Here is a 20,921-nt window from a genome sequence, read left to right on the forward strand (position 1 = left end):
AAAAATACTACATACTGACATACCAACTAAATGACATTCTGGAAAAGACAAACCATGGAGACAGTAAAAGTTGAGAAAGCAGGAACATTTAGGAGACTGGGATGGCAGCATAGTAAGAAATGGTAGTGACCTGAACTAATTTGCCCCTCTAGGGGAGTAAATTATCTAAGCATACTCCTCAAAACCTCACCACAAAGCATTGGCAAAACTAACTCCTTAATTTGAAAAAACAATTGTGATTAAGTCACTGCCTGCTTTATCAACTTAACTGCTTTCTGCTTTTAAAAAAAAATCCCTGAATTTTTAAGATGAATACTTTCAGCAACCTATCTCTTGCCATTTCTCTACCTTACCTCCTCCATCTCTGCCCTGAGATATTCCCATTCAGCTGCATTTCTCACTGTTCCCCAAGCATCCCCCACAATGATGGTCCAGTACATTTTCATACACCATAGCTTCTGGCAAGAATGCCTCCCCTATCTGGAGACCTCCTCCGAGATGAATCAGTTCAAATACCACCTTTGCCTAAAAAACTCAAAGCCTTCTTCCATATAATATATATTTATTTTTTATTTTCTTAGAACTTTCATGATCTTACAGATATTATTGTACTCATCCCACTGAATTATAACAAGATTTCTTCATATCTTTTCTATTCTACTAATTTTCAGCTCCTTTAAGTCAAGGTCATTCCTTACTCAACTTTCTCTACTCAGTAGCTATTCCAATGGCTGTTACGACTTCAATAAATGTTTGTTGAATGTAGTATATTACTGTTTGTTCAGCCAATGCATAGAACAAATAGCTTAGAAATAAACAAGTGAGCTAGGTGTTATATGGATCTGGTTTTTAAAATGGAATTTCTTCTACTGTGTTTCAGATATTCAAGGTGTGACTTAAAAATATGCTTTCTAAGGAAACAGTGGTTGTCATAAAGTATAATGGTGGAAAGGGGCTCATGTTGGCCCTCTCTTATAAAACAATATTTTTATAGTGGTGCAATACAATTTAGGACCTGCATAAATGGTGCCATGCATCAGCATGTGTTTTTACTTTTGTGGAGCAGGAGCTGATAAACTGTAGTCCATGAGCCAAATCCAGCTCACTGCTTGTTTTTACAAATAACATTTTATTGAAGCCCAGCCACACTCATTCTTTTACATATTGTCTGTAGCTGCTCCTGTGCTACAATAGCTAACTTGAGTTTCTGTGATAGAAACAGTCCAGCCTATAAAGCTGAAATATTTACTATCTAAAACTTTATAGAAATAGTTTGCTGCCCAAAGTATGGTTTCTAAGATGAATTTACCTGGGTTTCAATTCTGCTATATCACTTAGTACACGGGTCATCTGTTGCAAATTATTTGGCCTTTCTACTTCTCAATTGTTCATTTAAAAATGAAATAGTAATAAAATCTAAGTCATGAAGTTATCTTAAAAAATAAATGATAGGCTGGGTGTAGTGGCTTATGCTTGTAATCCCAGCACTTTGGGAGGCCAAGGTGGGTAAATTGCTTGAGCCCAGGAGTGTGAGACCAGCCTGGGCAACATGGCGAAACCCTGCCTCTACAAAAAATGCAAAAACTTAGCCAGGCATGGTGGTGTGCTCCTATGATCCAAGCTACTCGGCAGGATGAGGTGGGAGGATTAATGGAGCCTGGGAGGTCGAGGCTGCAGTGAGCCCTGTTTGTGCCACTGCACTCCAGCCTGGGTGACAAGCAAGGCTTTGTCCCAAAAATAAATAAATAAAATAAAATAATTAAAAATAGTGACAAAATTTTTGAAAAAATACAATATAGAAGTTGTCAAAAAATGTTATCCACTAATGTAGGTGGCATTATTTTAGTATTTTATCTTTCAGGACTTAATTAAAAAATGGACTAGGATGGTAGCATTAGGAGCCATTGTAAGACATGTAAAATGCTGAGCACAATGTCTGGTACATGGTAAATTTCAATAAGTGTTTGTCCATTAGTCTCAAAATTTGGAAATAAGCTCAAAATAGAAATAATTTTATTTAGGAATCAATTATTGATCAACATGTATTTCCCCAACATTTAAAAAGTGTATATATGTAGTTAGCAAATACAGGCTGTGAGTACATTAATTTATATGAGTTATAATTCACAGTTTAGGAGTTTCATGAGCTTCTATACAAATATGGAAAAAGAGGAAGAAGTTGATTCAGATCACTTTGTTACATTTCCTCACAAGAATGGAACTTCTTTGCAGGCCTATTTGGTATCAAGATCGGATATTGTCAGTTCAGTTCTGTTTGCCCTATCCCAGCCTGCTAGGGGAGGAAACTGTAACAGCTAGAGGTAGAGTGTATTACAGTTCTGGGATTCTCTAGATAAGCAGTTCCCAAGCATTTCAGCACCAGGGATCACTTTTTGTGGAAGACAATTTTTCCAAGGATTGGTGGGTGGAGGGGAGGTTTTTGTGATGATTCAAGCACATTTTACTTACTGTGCAAGCTATTTCTGTTATTATTATACACTCACCATGATGTAGAATCAGTGGGAGCCCTAAACATTTTTTCCTGCAACTAGATGGTCCCGTCTGGGGGTGATGGGAGACAGTGACGGATCATCAGGCATTAGATTCTTATAAGGAGCCCACAACCCAGATCCCTAGCGTGTGCGGTTCATAACAGGGTTCCTGTTCCTATGAGAATCTAATGCTGCAGTTGATCTGACAGGAGGCAGAGCTCAGCTCACCACCACTCACCTCCTGCTGTACTGCCCAGTTCCTAACGGGCCACAGACCAGTACCAGTCCATGGGCCAGGGGTTTGAGACTCTGTTCTAGATGATGCAAAACTCTTCTCACTTAGATAATCTAGCATTAACTTACCCTTAAGTTAAATCCAGACTCTCTCTTTTTCTAAGCAACTAAACACAGTTGAAAGCTCAATCATATCCCAATCCTAAAATTCCCAAACTTAATATGCAAAGAGTAGCCTAAAACCAAGGCAAGTCATTCATGGAGGCAAAATGTACTTCCTCTAGTTAAATTTTATAATGCTGTGTCACAGGGGAACAACAAACTCCTAGCCTTTGCTCACATTATTTTTTTTTCCATTTGAAATGCTCTTTCTATAAATTCCTCACAGTCAAATCTTATTCATTTTTCAAGGCTACCACATCTGGGAAGCATTTGCTCATAAACCTATCATTCTCCTTCTTCAGGATTTTAAAACTTACAAATAATCAATTCTGAGTTGTTTTAGGGCATACGGGATATAATATATGGAACCCATAGAATATAATAAACCTTGTGTATGTATACGTAGGTGGAAATACATGTATGTGCACGTGTATGTGGGAGTGGGTGGATGTATGCTCCAAGAGTCACGCTGAGAAGGAGGAGAACTTGACCTTCTAACACCTAGAAATTGATCTTGGCCTAAATCCCAACAACTTGAGCTCTGGAAGTCCATAATGCCTCCTACAAACCTATGTTCAATCCCAGGGGGCCAATCTCTACCAGATTCGCTCTTCTTAGCCATAACTTTCCGTGATCTGCTTCTGTGAATCATTTTACGTGCCATCTCAGAAAATGAACTCAGCTTTTGGTCACTTTCCAACCACATTTAATCCCACTGTGTGTTTGTGAGCTTTATAGCATTAAAAAAAAAAAAAAAAAAAGTTAACTTGAAGGAATCATGAAAAGAGTTCGTGAGGAGCTCCACTCGGTCTTCTCTAGCTTCCATGTCCCCTCCAGCTCTGTCTTCCTTCCATTTCTGCCCCCATCCCTACTTCATTCTCTTCTTCCCACTTAGTCATTGGGGAATACACATTCTTCTCGCTCTTTTAACGAGAGAAACTTGTATCTTTCACTGTTACTGCGAAGCACAGGGTTTAATTTTCAAGGACTCAGCAAAGCAAACACACTTCATTTAAAAGGATTCAAGGTGATCCTGTCTTAGCAAATGGTCATGTACTTAGAAAAAAATTCTTCCTACTTGCTATACCAGTCATTATGCTACAATGACATAAATGCTCACTTTCAAGTCTAAGGAATCAGAAAACATATCTTTCTTTAGCAGCATAAAGCACACTTCTCTGAAACTGAGGCTGTCAATCTCTCAATGTTTGTTGATTGACTTTGACTAGCAAAATAAATGAATGAACTAAGAAATAAACTACAAATTCCGTAGGGCCAGGGAACAGCTGTGTATTCGTTCCCTTGACACACTATTGGGCTCACGTGAGTAACTTGAGAAATGTTTGATATGGCTGAATACAGAACTAAAAAATTGGAGCTTTTATTATTAGTATTACTAGACACATTTTTGCATAATTTGTAAATGTTTATAAATCAAATTAACAGGGATAATGTCCCTCTACACAGTAGGATATCATTGAGCTCTACACAGTAGGATATCATTGAGCTCTTTAGTTATCATGGTTAGTTATCATTTATTTAGTTCTTTATGTTAAAAAGGATTTAAACAGAATAGCACCCTGCTGTCCTGAACATTATCAAATATGTGCCTCTTTCTCTGAACCGTTTGCGATCTGTAATAATCCAATCTTTGATAAGTGTCACATAATAAAAATGATAATTGTGCTGTTAGTGGTTCTATTAATGTCATTGAAGTTAGAGCAGGGAGATGAATTACTTCATGGAGAAAGAAGATTACGCGTAAGGACCAGGTAGATAAAATTACCTTAGGATTAAGACCTTAGAAGAATGGCATTTCCAAATATGAGCCTGGTTTTCCACAGTATCAATACTCTTAACTGGAAACCTTATTTTAAAAACAAAACAAACAAACAAAAAAAACTGTATTCATTTGGGACTGATAAAATAACACTTTATGTGACACTTTAAATAAGTTATTTTTCTATAAAATGAAAGGCAATATTAGACAAAGTGGATTTTAAAATACACAGCATTATTTACTCTCAGTTTAAGTTGTCAAAGGTATTTTAAGGTTATAATACCTTGCTGATAGGTATCAGGGTAGCGATGGGGTGAAAGGCATAGAAGAAAGACTAAATTTGACTGACAGTGATAGAGTGACTTTCATTAACTATGCATGTCATTTCAAAATTAAAAATACTGGGAGCTAAAGTTATTGTAGGGGCCATGGGAAAACTTTCCCTTTGTCTCTAATGATTCACTCAAAACTCAACTCAGAAAAGGCAGATTAATTGGAGAAACAGTATATACACGTATTTAATGTATATACAGGAGCCTTTAGAAGGAAGACCCAAAGCTACAGGGAGAATTGTCCATTTTATGCTTAGATTCAACAAAGTCTAGATAACCATGTAGAAATATGATTTAATGCTAACAGACTGACTGGAGAGACTCAGCAAGGCCTGTTTGTCTAGGTTCCTCTTTCCTCTCTGAGCATGCATTCCTTCCTGCAGGACCCTTTCTGAAATGTGGTCTTCTGATCTACAGTCAAACAAGTAGGTCAGATCATGTCTTTATGGCCAGTTTCTTTATGGTCGGTGGAGAGAAGCTTAGAGTATTATTTTTAGGTTTTATGGCTGGCTTTGGGGAAAAAGAGTTCTGATTTCTATGACCCGCCTTGGGGAAGAGGGATTCCAGTTTCTATGGCTAGCCTTGGGGGAGAATAAGACTGAGAGACCGGAAAGCAGGAGAAGGCCAGAGAAAAACTTTGCTTTTAGGCTTGCATCTGAGGATATTGTTTCCTGAGTCCCAACATTATGCATGCATCAATCACATAATAGAAAACTGAAAGCAATCAATTGGTTAGACCTGGTCTCTCCCTCTGTGAGGAAAATCAAGGCTCAGAGGGAAGAAAAGGAACTGAGTGCTGAACTGAGACCAAAGTCTATGAAAGATCTGCCATGTGAAGGTACAGCAGGAAGTCAGACGCCTATGAACCAGGAGAAGGGCCCTCACCAGACACCAGATCTGCAGATGCCTTGATTATGGACTTTCCTAACTCCAGAACTCTGAGAAGTAAATTTCTGTTGTATGAGCCATAAAGTCTACGGTATTTTGAAATGAGTAAGAAAAAAATATACATATATGTGTGTGTGTATGTGAATGTATGAATATATGCAAAAATGCAAAAATAGAAGAACAAATAATTAAAAGGCCAAATACATTTTCAAAAGCAAGAAAAAGGAAAGTACTGGCTAAAAGTATGGAAGAGAGCACTGCGAGTGAGAAACCTTAGCCAAAGCCATTTTCAGAATAAGATATTTTAGAGGATTGTCAGAACTACTCCTATGACTGAGGAGAAGTGATTGTATTGGGTATTTTACAAATCTTAGTTTAAAATATAAGTGCCATAAAAAGGAAAAACAAGAAATTGTAGGATACCTCAAATGACATGCCACGGTGTTTATAATTGATATGCTAGGCGGTATATACAGATATTAGAAAATATTTATAATTATTATCTTTAAAATAGTTTTAAGACCTTGGGAGGACAAGGATCCTGCAGCTTTCCTTGTAAATTCTGTTCGGACTGGCTCAGGGTTATGTAGTCACTTGAATTAAAATGAACTTAAAAACGTAAGTAAAGGGTTATGGTTAATAGGTGCTGGAGCCTTCTGGGGGAAATATCGAGTGGACTTCTTCAGGTTTAGTGATAATGATCTGTAAGAGGGTGCAGACAGCATGCTAATAGCATTTTTTGACAACATTAAAATAGGAGAGGTCGAAACACGTGTCAGATCAGAAAATTCTCTGTTAGAGGAATGGCTATGAGAAAGTTAGGAATACAAAGAAAACAATAAAATGTCACCCAGGGACATTAAATTCTATGTAGTATACTATAAGATTGATTTTTAAAATATCCAAAGTAGAGGACATCAGTGAAAGAATAACTGGAACTGCCTTGAAACTTAAGAATGAAAAAATAATATTCATAAGGCATGTGAGCAAGGCTGTTCTATATGACTCAGGGAAGGAACAGAAACTATTGGGTACCCAAAAAAGTGAAATATTTTTGAGGTGCATGAAGGCCTATGGATTATATTGGAAGCCATTAAAAGTAAGGAAAGCCTGCTGGAAAAGGAAATATCAAATTTATCTCCTAGAATCTTTCTTAATCTATAAACATATGCATACATTTATTCCAGGGAAGCAAAGTGGAGAACACTGGCTCTATGAACAATCGTTTGTGTCCAGGGAGAAGTATAGCCTCCTAGAAGAGTAAAGCATCATGAGGTAACTGTGTTTTCATATTATAATAATCTGAAGCCTAAAAAGGAGAGAAAATTAGCTGGGCTCATTAATATAAATAAAGGAAGTAGAACAGATTACTTTTCCAGAAGTCCCTAAGAACAGAAAATAGCATCATGTTAAATTCCCGTTGCATTTCTTTTTTAACTATGGGCTTTTTAATATTTTTCTTCTCGTAAATAGAACAATAGTGACAGACCTTTGTGAAGCAACTCATTTTTCACATACAAAGAAATATTATTTTATTGTTAACAATATAATTTTCAGAAATCTTGAGTTAGTATAGCATTGTAATTAAAAGTAAAGGTTCTAAAGCCAAATATGAACTCAAACCCTAACTCAGGATATATGATCATGGGCATGTAATTAAATATGTGCTACTCAATGTTTCTATTTGTAGACTAATAAGATTATTGACCTCCAAGACTCAAAGACTTTTTGGATGACATAAAAAATGTATATAAAACCCTTAGCATAATTTATGGACTCACATAGATCCTTAGTAATGTTTACTTAGATTGTGTTTTCTAAACATAGAATCATCCTAATCATCCTATGCTAAGGTTAAGAGAAACTTTAGCAATTATAAGCCCAATCTCCTCAATTTATAGATTAAGAATTTTATAATAGAAATGAAATCCCTTCTTTACAATTATGAAGATACTTGGAAAAAGAATGGAGACAAAATGTAGGCATCACAATTCATTATTCAGGGAGACCTTACAGCTCCATCATGAAACAAGCTCCAGTGATGTTTATGGGTAATTTTGGAAAGTTCATATGGATGAAATGCGTGAATTTTATTCTTTTCCATGGGTTCCTCTGATTTTATCTTCTATTTCAACACTAAGAAATAAACAGCTCAATAGACCAGCAAAATGGCTTTTGGAAATCTCAGTTAAGGCATCAGCTCAAGGACAACATTCTATGGAAAGAGTGCATTGTCCACAGTGCAGTGTATACGCTGAGCAAATGGACAAAAAATGATGCTCAGGCCCTATAACGAGAATACTCATGTCCAGGAAGCAAGAGAAAGGCATAAGATTGACCTCTTACATTGTCATTCTCAGTGGCATACAGTAGAATTTATGCTTTCTTTCTCCACCTTGGGTTCAGCTGGGCTACACAAATGCGTTTCCATGAAATGCTTCCACCATGAGTCACAGTAAGTGTCCCACTGAACTTGAAATTAAAACTATTCCTGAACATGTGGGTTCCTCTTTCCAGTGATCCCACAGACAAAGTAAGTTCTTTTTATGCTGGTGGGAGAAATCAATCCTAATTACTAGAGAAGACAGTGTTGCTGCTACATGTGGAGCCAAGAATGGCTATGTCTAAAATCCAGGTAATTCACAGGGCTGTAATTTTTTATGTTCCCAGTAACAGTGGTAAATGGACAGTTGCATGGTCCATGGTCCAACAGGTGCAGGGCAACTAAGCTTTCAGACCCCTCAAGACTGAAGATCTCAATCAATCTTTCAAGCAAGCAACCCGCATCTAATGAAATAATGATCTAGGTGTTGAAAGAAAACTACAAAAGAGAGCAAAGTGGATGATGAGAGTATCAATCATGACTTCAGGATCAGCTCCATCAGTGGGAGGATGTTTCTTCACTAACCCTTTTGCATTAAGGATTTGCAGAGATTGCAACCTTGAAGGACTTCTGATGCACAGTAAATTTAAGGGAGACACAAAAATATCTAAGTTGCAAAAAGGGTGGTTTCTTTCCTCAAAGGGGTAATAATACGACTGATGTAATAACAGGACTTTTATGGAAACCCAGACCCACTCACTAAACATGCATGCACATTTAGAAGCCAAGAAACCCAAAAGGTAACACCTCAATGACAAAGGGGAATGGCAACCCATGGGTATATGCTTACTCTTTCCTCTCCCAAACCATAACACCCTCAGATAAATTTCAAGCCATCGCTCAGGTCAAGAAACAAGTGATCTTTACAGGTGGCCAATTAAGCAATGTATTGAGTTGTCCCTGCTCTTTTCTGTCCCCACTATTGTTTCCCAATCAAATTCTCCATAAGTTACTTGTCCTTTCATCATTTGTGCAGTTTTACCTTCTGGAGAATCCAGGCTAAGACAATATCTGATAACGAACCCCAAATATAGTTCCACCTCCCCTTCTCCTCAGTCTTCTCTATCTCACAAAAGAGTAACACCAGCTTTCCTATTGTTTATGCAAAAAAAATTTGGAATCATCTTTGCCTTCCCTTTCTCATAGCTTACATCTAATTTGTCATCATATCTCATTGGTACTACCTTAATATATTCAGAATATAACCACTTTTTACTCCTCCACTATTTATGAGTCTGGTCTGAGAAACAAGGATCTCTTATCTGGATTAATGGAAAAGTCTCCTAACTAATCTCTGTGTTTCTAGCCTTATTCCCAATAATCTACTTTCAACACATCAACTAGGGTGAATATTTAAAACTGTGATAAATTGTTTCACTCATCTCCTGAAAATCTTCCAAGGTCTTCCCACGTTGTGGTCTGAGTAAAGGTAAAAACCCTTTTGGTGATGCACATCTACAACTTTGATTTCATCCTCTCCTACTTTTCCCCTATATCACTCCTCTTTAACTAGATTGGCCACCTCCTCCTTCTTCAGACAGTCCAAATGCATGCCTCCTTCATGACCTTTGCTGTTTCCTCTGCATGTGATATCTTCCCCCAGATAGCTATATGCCTCACTCCTCTATTTCTCAAGTTTTCCACACATCACTTCTTATTCACTAGGGTTCCTTCCATTAATATAGCATCTGCTTTTTTCTTCCTTATTTCATTTTCTCCATAATGTCTATTGCTATCAATGGTAGAAGGGTTATACAAAAATGGCCACAATAGTCTATACTATCCTTGTATGCATTCTCATTATCAATAGTACTTTCATTTTTTTTTCCCACCAAAGGTGGAGTCTGTTTCTCCATTCATTGAATGTGGGCTAGCCTTATAAATTGTTCTGACCAAAAGAAGGTTGTAGAGGTGATCTTTTAGGAACCCCTATGCTTTGGCCTCAAAAGCCTTCCCAGCTTTACTTTTTCTCTCTTGGAATGCCGCCTTGGGTTTATAGGATGTGAAGACTACTGGAGAATAAGAGGTGTTACAAAGCACAAGTAAACTTTCCAAAATAAGGCCCCCTAGACCAGAAGGCAACAGTTACCACCAAAGCCAAGACATATGAGTCAGATCATCGTATACCACACAGTTCAATTTGAGCCATGAGATGACTACAGGTTCCATTACTGACTTCAGGGGAAGAGAAGTACCACACAGCTGAGTCCACCCAAATTTCTAGTCCACAGAATCACAAGCAAAGAAGGTGACTGATTCTTTATGCCATTACGTCTGTGGTGATTTGTTACACAAAAATAAAAACTGATACTGCCTCAATTACTATATCTTTTGTATTTGCAAATTATTACACCTCTCTCTTCAAAATAGAGTGTATCACAAACAAACATTTTTACTTGTGTGCTTAGCTTAGTTTCTATATCATCAGAACTTAGACTAGTTTTTTATATATAATATGCATTATATTGATTAAACAAATACATGTTTAATTTTTTTGGTAAGGATACAACTTAATGATAAGAGAAAAAATGCCTAGATGCACTAGAAAGTATTTCATAATCTATTAATATCAAATGAATATTCAATATTATTAATCTATTAGTATATTAATAATATTATCTATCAATATAACCTATTAATCAATAGATTACTAATATAATATATTAATATAATATATCATATCACTAAAATAATATATTACTAATATAATATATCAGATTACTAATATAATCTATTGATTAATAGTTTATATTATTAATCTATTAATATTGAATGAATATTCAATATTCTATTATGAATATTGGTAAGGAACAGAGAGGAAGGTCTTCTTAGTCTTGCTAATCAGTGAAGTGGAGAAGGTTTTGGGGAATTTCTCTTGTATTTATGTCATTTATTGCATGTTCTTAAAATCTCCAGCTGTAAAATATTCACTTAAAGAATTTCTGGATTTTTTTTTTTTTTTTTTTTTTGAGATGGAGTCTCGCTCTGTCGCCCAGGCTGGAGTGCAGTGGCCAGATCTCAGCTCACTGCAAGCTGCGCCTCCCGGGTTTACGCCGTTCTCCTGCCTCAGCCTCCCGAGTAGCTGGGACTACAGGCGCCCGCCACCTCGCCCGGCTAGTTTTTTGTATTTTTTAGTAGAGACGGGGTTTCATCATGTTAGCCAGGATGGTCTCGATCTCCTGACCTTGTGATTCGCCCGTCTCGGCCTCCCAAAGTGCTGGGATTACAGGCTACTTTGTTTTCAATTCTAATTTATCCTGCATATGGTTTATGATACCAACCTTTTTCCATAGCTGTTTCTAAACAACTATATTATGTCAGTTTTTGAAAAACAGTCATTCAAGAAATGATGCATCTTTCACCTGTTATCAGGTTGAAACACTTTGTTTCAGTGCAGAAATCCATAACCACTTAAATTAAGTAGAATGAAAATTCAGTCATCAGTTATATCTCCATTGATTAGAGATAAAGACACCAACTAGGTAAATGAAGTCATTGATCTCAGGTCTCATCTAAGTATTAGTCCCCATCAATCTGTGGAGAAATACTAGAAACATGGCTGATTTTTGAGGAATTTCTAAATGTGCTTGTTTCTTATGCTTAGATAGATAAATATCGTTGATCTATTGTTTTAGATTTTTATCAATAGGGTTGGTTTTATGAAATACAGATATGTTTATCTCACACAATTAAAATCTTACTTTATTGAGTTTTAACTGCACTAAATATTCATATAAACATGTTTAACCTTAACCAAACATGTGTTTGGTTTACATAAGGTACATTGGAGCTATAGCCCATGTAATTGAAAGGATGATGGTGATATCAGAATAGCAACCTTGAGGGATACGTGTTTCTATTAGTATCACATTATTTTAATCATTCTAATTTCAGTTATATTTAGCACTGAAATTATATGTTGAAACTGTATTCCCTATAGAACGTAATTCTTACTTTTTATTTTATAGAAGCTTATAGCTGAGCCTGAGCTTTCAGGTCATTTAAATAATTCTTACATTTCTTCAGATAGATTTTTGTCAAATCATATACTGCAAATAGTACCAAAGAGCAATTACTTTAGAAAGAATGTTTCCCCAGAGTCAGACATGTGTATGCAATATTTATTTTTATGAAATCTGCAAAGAAGGAAAGGAAATGTTCAATGTGGTAAAATTGTGTTTCCAGGAAAGGGTGGAATAAAAGTAGAAACAATGAACAAATACTTTAAAAATATTTCTATATGCTAAATTTTGAGGAAAAATTTAGCGTAAGAAACTCAAATGATCAACAGTCACCTAAGAGGAATAGTGAAAGGCTCATCAAGCAAATCTTAAAATGCTGTAAAATGCTTGAAAAAATTCCATTTGACAGGAAGTACATTATAAAAGCACATCATTCTTTTTTTCCAATATTTTTGGTCCCAATGAAAAGCAGGAAAAAAAGAAATAAAGGTTCAGAATTTATAAGCAAAATTAAATAATAATAATTTATGAGACATACCAACTTCAATAATTTTTTGTTTCTTTGTTTACTTTTAGCAATAAATGAGTCACAGCTTAGGAAAAAATCCATCATTAGTATCATCAATTGTCACCTCTTGCAGCAACATAATGTATCAGTCATCTAAAGAAGAGACGTAGTTTTTACATTAATGGTAGAAATAACTGCAGCTTCTGTCTAATAATGCCTGTACCCCTTTTGTATAAGTCACCATTTGTATTTTATGGAAAACTTCCAGTTGAGTAGTCATGAAGCACAGCTTCATTATCTTGACGAAGTGTTCCTCTAGTCGGGACTCTACGTGAGTGAGTGTGTTCCCTTGGACAGTTCAATGATGTGATACAAAAGCCAGGTGTAGCTGTCAGGTTTACTACCATGCCCTTCATGTTTACTATCTGTATGTATAAAAAAGACCCATTTGCCCAGTTAATTTCAAATCAGAGAGAACAGAGAGCTCTCTTTCTAATTGCATATCACAAAACACACACGTGTATCAGAAATATGCTTGCATATTTGTCTATGCTTGTAGAATCATGCTTGGATAAACAGGCTCAGGTGGTTTCAGATGATTAACTGGTAGCATTCACCAAAGTTTTCATACAAAAATGTCAATAGTAAATAATTTTGTAGGACAAGACCAAGTCTATTTGAAAAGGAAAACCAAACCAATCCAGATAATATGCCTTTCTTCATTCAAGAAGTTTCCTCCTTGTTGGGCATTTAAGAGTCACAAACTGTCTCCTCTGTTATAAAGACAATGCTGTATACTTGGTAAAAACACCACTCCTAAGTATATAAAAAGATAGTACTGAAATATTAAAAATAAATCAAATTTACGTTGTAAAGAAACTCTGCAAAAATACAGGTTTTAGTGAGCATAGTCGTCAATTGATAAAACTACTGTTACTAATGAACAATAAATGGCAAGCACTATAACATGTCAGGCAGTGTGCTCAGTGCTATATAGATATCATTGGACTGTAATCTCACAATAATCCTATAAAGCAGATACTATTGATATTATCATCATTATCCCCATGATACAGATAAATTCACGAAGTATAGAAAACTTTCTCAAAGCTGCACAACAGTATGTATTAGAACTGCACTTTGAATGTTACTATTGAAGTTTACATAACCAGGACAGGAATTCTGGCCTTTTCATGTATTCATTACTTTACTCATCTAACCAGTATTTATTGAGCTTATCCATTTGGGGTCGAGCACTAGGGACCTAGGGTGAGAACTTGGAGCCTGGCTACAAGCCCAGACAAAGGCAGCAATATCAAATTGCTCCCATCACAAGTGCCAACTCTGATAAATTGGCAGGAGTTGCCTGTAAAAGCATCTTAAGGAGAGTAGTATGGCTCAGGCCAGGTCAGAAAGGAACAATGAGGTAGACAGACGAGCAATGTCTATGATGCATGACGAGGTATGGCAGTAGCAACACAAGTACCAAATATTTGACTTCCTTGAGCTGGTGGGCAAGCAAAAGAATAAGAGTACAGCTCAGAAGCCAGTGGTTAAATGAAGTTGGGTAAATTTAAGATAAAAATATGAGTAGTTTTGAATTGACATAAAGTAATATGGAGAATCATTAAAAGCAAAAGATAAAAATAGGACCCAGGATGCAAGGTCAAGTCAAGGGTAGCCATAACGGAAGGCAAATCATGGTTCAACACCAGATAGACAGAGGCAACCAAGAAATACAGATTATTAAAGAGGATGGCAGAAATGCAGTCAGAAAATTAGCTGACTCTGACTGCATATCACAAAATACACACGTGTATCAGAAATATGCTTGCATATTTGTGTATGCTTGTAGAATCATGCTTGGATAAACAGGCTCAGGTGGTTTCAAATGATTAACTGGTAGCATCACCAAAGTTTTCATACAAAAATATCAATAGTAAATAATTTTGTAGGACAAGACCAAGTCTATTTGAAAAGGAAAACCTTTGTATTCTTTAACAAGCAGAGTCAAAAATTCCAGAGAGATGTTTTTTACAAAAAAAAAAAAAAAAAAAAAAAGAACTTGGATAACTGAGGCAATGTGCCTGCTTCAGGCTCAAGAGGCAAAAGCAATCACTGCATGATTTGCCCGGACTAGGAGATAACGGTACACTGGGCAGAGGTGGAGGAAAGAAGACTGGTCCGGTTTTGTCAGGTCTTTCTCAGTATTTCTCAATGAACTTAACTAAAAAGTTCACTACAGCCCAGCAGTGGCCAACTTTGTTCTCTCCAAAACTTTTTGACTGAACAAGTTTCCATGTTTTGAAATTTTTTTGGTGATGTCCCACTCTCTTGTCCCAGGCAGATCTCAGAGTTGACAGCTGTCAATCCCACTCCACTATGAATGAATCCTGCCAGGCCTGACAATGAGCAGGTGCAGGCATTTCCGTTCACCTGCATCAAACCGCAGTCTCCTGAGAATACAATTTGTGCAAACAGTTCTTATCCCATGTGGCAACTGGGGATTTAACACAAATTGTAGAACCCGTAGCCTACAGTTTAAGACAAGTGGCTTGGAAGAGAGGTAAGCACACACTTCTGAGATGCGTGTGGTAATTAGCTCCCAGCAGCATAAAATGTTCAACTCTGAATGATGAATTTTAATTTTATTTCAAAAGCCTTTTCAAGGGGAAGGTGTCAGAGCTTAACACTTGCTACTAGATTTAACATAAATGGCTACCTGCCAATTAGAATCTGTTTTCCAATCATTTGTGATCTAATATATGAAAGTGAATTATGTGGTTCAAGATGAAATGAAATCTATAATTCTCTGTACAGTGTTGAAATATTAAATCATGTTTAGGGTGTGAGCAGCAAAGGGGAACACATTGTTGATTTATACATAAATAATAAGTGTGTCACTCAACCGGATTTTAACTTGAGCTAGCAAAATATTTGGCTCATCTTGCAGTGGTGAAAACATGGATTTCTAAAAGTCGAGAGGTAAAGTTTCACATCTAGAAGATCAAGCCCAGCTATGTTTCTGGATAAAAGGACTAAGACTGTCAGTCCAGCACAGTGGGAAAATTGAGGGAATGAAAGAAGGGGAAACCAACAGTCTGCCCTCACTTCTTGGGAAGTGCATTGTGTTTTGTTTTGTTTTGTTTTTTTTCTATAGAAGACATCAAGAAAAAAGGGACAGGTGATTTTACACCTTGGTCCAACATACTCTAAGACAGATCTATTATTCATTAAGGTTGGAGGGGTAGGCACATTTAGCTACACTTAGGCCATTGAACTATTTAAACTAAATAGAAAACCTCCAGGACTGTATGGGTTTGGGGGAGTGTACTTTTTAATTCAGTTACTTTGAAAGTTTTATTTTAGCCTTGGATGCTCTTATGGGTTGAATTTTATACCCCTAATGAAATGTTGAAGTTCTGACTCCCAGTACCTGCAACTGTGACCTTACTTGATAATAGGGTCTTGTTGAGATGTAATCAGGTTGAGGTGAGGTATACTGAATTAGAGTGGGACTTACTCAAATATGACTGATGTTCTTAGAAGAAGAGGGAAATTTAGACAAAGAGACAGACAGTGGGCTGTGGGTTGGAAGGAAGAACACCGCATAACCACAGAAGCAAACACTGAAATGCTGTAGCTGCAAGAGACAAGGAACTCCTGTCACTACCAGAAGCTGAAAAAAGCAAGGCAGGATTTTTCTTTAGAGACTTCAGAGAAAACATGGCCCTGTAGACACCTTGATGCTAGACTTCCAGCTCGCAGAACCGTGAGGCACGAAATTGTTGTTCTAAAGTCACCCAGTTTATGGTATTTTGTGGAGCACCCTTAGGAAACAGAATTCCCACATATTAAACAGATAAATACAAAGTGGTTCTGATCAAAATTGGAGTGAAAACTCACAAAGGACCACCTGGAAGATTTTCAATCCACTGCCCAGTGTGCCACCAGAGGTCCCTCTGAGGAACTGTGAGCTCTCACAAGGGCAGGAATTGACACCCGCTAAACCTATTCTAATCTTTTTAAATGGTCACATGTCATGAATGTTCATATAAACAAATTTTAATAAACTGTAGAAACCCATGTAATGAGCATTCAAATTAAGCAAAGAAGCATCACTAGCACCTCACAGCCCTCGTGAATCCCTCCACACCCCAAATTACATCTACTCTCCACTGCTAACTGTCCTGTCAGTTTTTGAAATAATGTGGGTCTCTTAGATCATTTTGAGAAGGATAGTTATTCTCTTATTTAAAAATTCAACTGATTCTCTGTCAAGTTTCTTAAATACTGAGTAATAATCTTTGCGTTATTTATAATACTTAGAAATGTTGACATCAGACGGCCCTTAGCAATGTCAACGCCATCTATAAATTAAATTGAAATATATGACAATTTCATATAAAAATCTTCTAATAATGATTTAATACCATTTTACCCTTTTATTTTCTTCATTTTAAATTATTTACACCCACAATGGGTTGTGCCTGTTTTATCTCAAAGAAGTTACTATCTAACTGTCTCATTAAAGTCGGGACATCATCCAAAAACAGTTTTTAGTTTCCAATTTGTTTTTTTTTAGAATGCTTTGCATGTAAGGAAGTTATATGTAAATTAAAGAGAATGAACCTAATTGAGTAATTGTTAATCTTTTTTATCTGCAATCTCCTGTCTCCATGAAATTAAATGTGTATAATAAAATAATATTATTATTGTATCTACATTTTCTTACAAAATTAATGAGGTGACTTCTAAAACTCTCCAGCACTTGAGTAGTGTTCATTTGTGTCAAGTATTACTCTAAATGCTTTCACATATTTAAAATTACTTAATTTCATAAAAACCCAATGAGATAGGATAGTTATTATTCATATTTTACCAATGAAGAAATAGGTCACAGAGAGTTTGAGTAAATTCCCCAAGGTCATAGAGGAGTGAAGTCCAGATTCAAATCCAGTCTGGCTGACAGAGTTCATATTATCTTGTTATGTAAGATTTTAATAGAATGATATTCAATAAAATGATAATATTATAGAAATACAAATCAAGACAAGAGTGAAATAAATATTAAAATATTCAGCCAGAAAAGTCAGTAAATTTCTGGTGTTGAGCTCCAAATGTTTTTCTCTATGTCTTTTCAGAGTAAACATACACATGAACCAAACCTATCCAAACCACTTGCTACATAGATCTTTCACAAACATTGTTTTTCAAAATAAAAAGAATAGCAGCTTTTCAAAAAGCTTTCCAAATATTGAATTTGAGGATTAATTCTTCAAATTACAAATATGTTTATGCTTTGACCCAGGAATCTTGCTTCAGGGGATTTATGTAACAGACTTGCACAGATATAGAAGTGATTCATGTGTGAGGTTAATCATGAGAGCATTAGACTTAGTAGTAAAAGGTTGAAAACAACTTAATTTTCTTAGTGAGGACTAATTAAATGTATAGACACAAAAAGGGCTCCACTCATATTCTTAAATAACATGAGTAAATAAATGTCCATAACAGAGTTTGTGGTATGATACACTTGGAAAAATAAATTGCAAAACTAAGTATATCTATTTATATATTCATGAAAATACATTGGAAGGATACAGTAACTTGATAAATGTAGTTAGGCAAAAAAAAAAAAAAAAAAAATCAAGTAAAGGCAAAAGACTTTTTCTCTCTCACATGACACATTTGCAAATTAAATTGGTTCTACTTTCAATACATATTCCAAATCTAACCATTTCTAACAAGCTTCCACTACTACCACTCTAGCCTAAACCTAAATCATTATCTCATACCTGAATAATTATAGTAGCCTGTATCCTTCAACCTTCAAATCATTTCAATATGACAGCCACGGTGATCATCTTAAAAGGACCTGTCATTTCTGTGCTCCAGATCCTCTCATGTCAGAGTAAAAATCAACCCACATTATAACTTACAGAGCTCTATATCATTTGGGGTCAAATTGCTCCTTTTCTCTCATGCGTCTATGTGTTTGTATAAGAATAAGATACAAACAGAGAAATCATCATAATATGAAGCACAAAATAGTGCTACATTTTGTTTTTAGGACTACACGAAAGCCTCTTTGGATAGGTAAAACCCTAAAAATAGCCCAGAGAATAAAATTAAATAGCTGAGTTTAGAAGAGTTCTTGTCAAATGTTAATAATTAATTGTTTGAGATTTTTCCCCCCCTTTCAACTGTTTTTCTAAATCCCCCAATGCTTCCAGACATGAAGCCACATAGAATTGTGGGATGACATTGAGGTATAATTTATCACCTTATATCTTCTTCTGTGTGGAAATATCGAACCAAATTTTTCCCCTTGGGAAATAACTATTTTAAATTCTGAATGTCTCTTTAGTGAAACAAAATAACATATTTCCGAAAAAATAAAACCTAAATGAAAGCCCTTCTCTAAGTTAACTTGATTGACTTAAATATTTCTTCACTTGCCTATGCTGAAAATAGGCAAATGAATAATAACAAATTTATTATAAAGATAAATTGCAGAAAATGCTTGCTCCAGACACAGTTTGAACTTTCAACTAAAATTACGAGTACAGACCATTCTAGATAATAAAATTCAGACTGAGGAGTATTCTAGTTTAGTATTGTTTAATTGCATGGAACTCCAATAAAGGCTTATTATAAATAAGTAATAGGGCCAGGCCTACATGGGGCTGGGGCTAAAGCGTGGTTCTGGACCAAAGCAGCTCTAGGGATCCCCCCAATAGCAGTTGGCAAATCTTCCCTCTAGCAGTTCCCTATTAATAGGAGACAGACTCCAATTATTTTTTTCATCATCTCCATGCCTCCAAGTGATAATTGTTTAAGAGTAAACATTCTGCCTCAGCTCATCCTTTGTAAGTTGAGTCTCACATGCTACGGTTTTCTGTCCATTACTCATTTCTCATGATCTTGCTAACTACCACCAGGGAAGCAAAATAACATGGATCATTGCCCAAATTTTGGCATAAGCACATTGTATTTAAATGGGCCGTATATTAAATAAAAAGCCTAAATCTTATTTAACATACTGTAAACAAATACATCTAATACATGTTTCCTCCTACGAAGGAGAGTATTAAGCATATAGGTAATCAATAAACATTTGTATGATGAAAATTAAATTCATGCATACTAGGGTGTACATACCTATGTTCCTAGGACATCTATTTAAAGCTGTTAGTGTACAACATAATCCAATGCTGGTAGGCACAATTACAATGCAATCAGACCTTTCACAATAAAGAATCACAATCATGTCCAGTTTCTGAAACATAGACAATGCCACAGTTTTGTTCCTAGAGTCATTGTCAGTTACTGAGGTTTCCTTCTAATTCAGGGCTGGCAAACTTCAAATAGTGGGCCAAATCCTTCCTACTTACTGTTTTTTGTAAATAAAGTTTTATTGGAATGCAGCCATGCTTATTTATTTATGTATCCTCTATGAGAATTTTCCCAAAATATATTGGCAGAGCTGAGTAGTTGTGACAAAGATCTTACATTCTAAAAGCCTGAAGTATTTATAAGTTGACACTTTACAGAAAATGTGTGCTGACCAATACTCTAATTCATTCATTCAATTTGTTTGATTAATATTTAATGATTACCTAGTATAAGGTAAACATCAAAGCATTGACCTAGGTCCCAAAGACTTGAAAGTCAACAAAACAAAGTCTTTGATGTCATGAAGCTTATAATTTGAAGTGGGAGGGTAGACAAAAAATAAAATACCATTATGTATTTTAAGGAAGCTTTGAGTGCTATAGATAAAAAGTCAAACATATTAAAGCCGTTGGGCATGCATGGTAGCTGCGGTCATGTTTTTTGCGTTGTTGCTCCTTCACCTTCTGTAAGGCTAATTATGAAAGGATCTTCCAGTAGGGTGATATTTGAGAAGAGACCTAAAAAAAGAGAGAGATCCCTGTGGATATCCATAGGACGTGTGTTCTAGAGGAGGTAATAATGAATTCCCTTTCTAACAACAGTAACCCAGAATACTTGAAACAAGTCTGGCAGAAATCAAGGAAGGGGTAGACAACTCACCAATAGTTAGAGAAGTAAATAGCCTACTTTTAATAATGGGTAGAACAAAGTGGAAGATCATCAAGGAAATAGAAGATGTGAACATTATAAACCAACTGGACTGGAAGGATACTCATAAACAC

The sequence above is a fragment of the Macaca mulatta genome, chromosome 7, assembly GCF_049350105.2.
Source record: "Macaca mulatta isolate MMU2019108-1 chromosome 7, T2T-MMU8v2.0, whole genome shotgun sequence".
NCBI lineage: Eukaryota > Metazoa > Chordata > Mammalia > Primates > Cercopithecidae > Macaca > Macaca mulatta.